The sequence below is a fragment of the Theropithecus gelada genome, chromosome 1 (genome assembly GCF_003255815.1).
Source record: "Theropithecus gelada isolate Dixy chromosome 1, Tgel_1.0, whole genome shotgun sequence".
Classification (NCBI taxonomy): Eukaryota; Metazoa; Chordata; class Mammalia; order Primates; family Cercopithecidae; genus Theropithecus; species Theropithecus gelada.
The window spans coordinates 55146586-55150781 of record NC_037668.1 but is presented as its reverse complement, the minus strand read 5'-3'; positions in this window follow the sequence as shown (position 1 = coordinate 55150781).

Genomic DNA, 4196 nt, shown 5'->3' with positions numbered 1-4196 from the left:
CCGCACCCTGCCGTGGGCACCGCCGCCTCTGCTCTGTGATGTGCCACAAGGCTCCTGGCCTCCTCCCCACTGCGTCTTGCCTTTCTGTTGACCCTGCAGAGCTGTAGCTGGCAGCCACTGCCACCCAGCTCCTCTCACCTGCCTGGCCTCGGCGGCCTTGGAGTTGTTCCTGTTTTCTTAGGTTGGGCGGTGGGTCTGTGTCCTGGTGTTGAGTAGGGGTGACTTCTGTGACTCTGGGGCTGCAGCTGGGAGGTTAACAGGTTCTCTTCTGCCCTCTGTGGAGTCGATGGATTCTGGCCAGTGGGTTCCATGTAAACTTTTGCCCAACACTGCGGGGACCTTCAGACTCCGTGATAGCAGACATGCTGCTCACTGTCAGCCAGTAGGGGTCAGAGCTGCCCTGTTTTCCAGGCAGCTCCTGGAGAAGGCCTCGCCACGCACCCTGCCCCCACCACCAATGGGCAGGAGGTCCCACCATGTGAACGGACACAGCCTAAAGAGGCACCAGTGGCTCGTGTGTGCTGGAGAATGTCGGGTGCCAACCAACACTGCCTTGGTGGCATTTACAGATGACGACCCTCCTCCTCCTCCTCTGTCATTCTAGGGATGGGGTCTGGGCTGCTCCTGACAGCTGACCAAGCCTCCCTGGGCCTCCTGCCCTCAGCTCCCCTGGTTCTTAAAGCTGCCCGGTCCATGGGGACAGAAACTTGCCCAGCTCCAAATCCAGGAATTTCCACCCTGGGGTCCTCATCCTTGCTCAGCTGCCACCTCTGGGGGTGCCTTGGGCTACATGGGCTGTGCTGTTGTGTCCCCTAGGCGGGGCGTCTGTCCATGCGCTGGCCGGAATTGAGCATGTGCGTGGGGCCTCCTCGGTGATGCTGCCTGTGTGCCACTCTCTCCTGTCTCTGTAAATACCTGGGTGCCTCCCCCAACTGCACCCATCCTACCTTCCCAGCGTGGAAGCCAGAGTGGCTGATGAAGGGAGCTTGGGAGAGTCACCGTCAGCTGGGCCAGTGGCTCTGTGAGGAAAACCTGTGCTGTGGCCATGCGGGTGCCACCAGCAGCAGCTCATCAGGAGGACTCGGAGAGGGGGACGACAGAGAGAGGGCTTTGGGCACAGCCTGCTGTTTTGCTTTTTCTGTTCCCTAAAGTTTACTTCATTTTATTGAAGCTTCCAGGGTTTTGTTGTTGTTTGCCAAAATAGAAAGGGCAGATGGCAGGCGGGGAGGGTGAGTCCCAGCCCCTCCTCAGCACCAGCGCTGCACCTATGCGGCCCACACCAGGGCTGCCGGGGTGTCGTGGCTCTTGTGAAGGGAAGTGTAAGACCCTCATTCAGTGCATTTGGTTTTCTTTTCAGGATTTCAGAGCCCCTGGGGAGGAGATCCCATTGGTGGGTACTAGACATGTGGAGGTCAAGGCACCATCTGGCCATGGTCCTCTCCAGCTTCCCCCAAAATTGACCCACATGCTGGGTGTTGAAAGAAGGTCCTTCTATCCCTTGCAAATAACAGCTTTGGAATTAACAGCATTGGGGAGCTACCTTATCCTCCCGAGGGTGCAGGGCTCCACAGAGCCATGGGCCAGGCAGGGAGGCAGGGGCTACCTCAGCCCTGTCTCCTTGGGCACCAAAGCAGGGGTTTGTTGAAGGAGAGAGCCATGTTTGCCCCTTTCCTAAAATGCTGTTGTAAATAAACAAACAGGTCCCCCAGCAAGCAAGGAAGCAAAGGAAGGAAGGAAGGAAGGAAGGAAGGAAGGAAGGAAGGAAGGAAGGAAGGAAGGAAGGAAGGAAGGAAGGAAGGAAGGAAGGAAGGAGAAGAAAGGAGGGAGAAGGAATGAAAAAGGAGAGGGAGGGAAAGAAGAGAACACTGATAAGGGTGAAACTAAGAGGAAAAAGAAAGGGGAGAGTCATGAGACTCATCCAAGTAGGATGGAAATCCTTAGATGGTTATTAAGAAATGGTATAAGTAAAATAAAAATTAATGAGGTTTTAAAAAAGGAAATTAATGCAGTGAAAACAAATGTCTTTTTTTTTTTTTTTTTTTTTTTTTTAGTCTCGCTCCGTCACCCAGGCTGGAGTGCAGTGGCACGATCTTGGCTCACTGTAACCTCTGCCTCCTGGGTTCAAGCAATTCTCCTGCCTCAGCCTCCCGAGCAGCTGGGATTACAAGTACCTGCCACCACGCCCGGCTAAATTTTGTATTTTTAGTAGAGATGGGGTTTTGGCATGTTGGCCAGGCTGGTCTTGAGCTCCTGACTTCAGGTGATCCGCCAGCCTCGGCCTCCCAAAGAGCTGAGATTACAGTCATGAGCCACTGCACCTGGCCAAAATAAATGTCATAATACATGTTGAAGGTTGGGTGGACCAAAGAGAGTCTCCGATAGTCCTCAACATTAAAGGCCCAAAACCAGTTTGCTCTACTTCCTCCAGTTTGGAGGAATTTTAAAAGCAGGAAGGTAAAGATTTACAATGAGAAACCCCACCTGGAATTGCCTGGGGTGATGGTCAGACTGGTTAATCAAGGTAAGATTGACAGATAGGCCAGAGTCTCCTGGCCTGGCCTCTGGCTAGGGACCTAAACACTTACTGCCCAAGAGAGAATAAAATGGTCTGGGGATGGGTGGAGAAGAGAAGCTCCCGGGACATAAAAAACGTACCTGGTCAATAGGATTCTGAAAGTGTGAATGTCTAAACACGCTTTCCCTAAAGCCTTTACATAAAGTGCTTGTGTCTCCTTTACCTAAATGTTTTATGGAAAGAGGCATTGTATATGACAGGGTTGTTCCCACTACCTAGAACTGTAAAACAGAAGGCACATAAATCCGCCCTTCTGGCAATTTTAGTTGGACATGCTAAATGGAAACCCAAGCCCACATTGTAGAGTAGAAGCTGGAGTGCTGAGAGGGACAAATTCTCCATTTGATAGCTCTTTGCGGAGCACTAGCTGGGGCTATGACAAAAGCCTGTGAGTTGCTGGGCATGGTGGCTCACGCCTGTAATCCCAGCAATTTGGGAGGACAAGGTAGGAGGATCATTTGAGGTCAGGAGTTCAAAACCAGCCTGGCCAACATGGGGAAAACCCCATCTCTACTAAAAATTCAAAAATTAGCCAGGTGTGGTGGTGGGTGCTTGTAATTCCAGCTACTCGGGAGGCTGAGGCAGGAGAATTGCTTGAGCCCGAGGCAGAGGTTGCAGTGAGCAGAGATGGTGCCACTGCACTCTAGCCTGGGCAACACAGCAAGGCTCTGTCTCAAAAAAAAAAAAAAAGAAGAAGAAGAAGAGAAAAGCCTGTGAGCACCTGCAAGCAAAGACTACTGAGATTTTGGACTAGACAATTTCCACCTAAGGGGCACTTACTAACTTGTTATGGGACATCAACTGAAGCTACCCGTGTGACTGACCTTGACACCTGAAATGCCATCTCAGGTGATGCCACAGAAACACTCAAATAGGGACAACAGTGTCCAGAAGAGTTCCATAATAAAATGGAAATGGCTTATACAGGAGCATGCTACCTGGGGATTGCCAGGAGGAGATACAAGAAAGGAGCCCCTTTTCTGCTAGGACTGGTTTGCGTGAGGAGCTGCTGGCTTCTACAGTGTGCCATAACGGCTCTCAACTGGCCAGCAAACAGCTTGGTTTGTGGATGGCAGTTCCAAGGTGAATGGACAACATCCTGTTTGGAAGGCTGCTCTGTTGATCAAAGAAGTGTGAAAATAAATAAAATGTAAACCTTGTTGGAACCCCACAGACACCTTAAGCTTTGAGAGAGATGTGACTGTGATCTAGTAGCAGGACAAGCTGCAGACAAAATCCCTCAGACACCAAGTTAAAGAAGGAAGGGCTTTATTTGCCGGGAGCTTCAGTAAGACTCACATCTCCAAAAACCGAGCTCCCCAAGTGAGCAATTCCAGTCCCTTTTAAAGGCTTACAACTCTAAGGGGGTCCATATGAGAGGGCTGTGATGGATTGAGCAAGCACAGGGTACGTGACTGGGGGCTGCATGCACCGGTAATCAGAATGGAACAGAACAGGACAGGGATTTTCACAGTGCTTTTCCATACAATGTCTGGAATCTGTAGATAACATAACCGTTTAGGTCAGGGGTCGATCTTTAACCAGGCCCAGGGCACAGCACTGGGCTGTCTGCCTCTGGATTTCATTTCTGCCTTTTAGTTTTAACTTCTTCTTTCTTTGG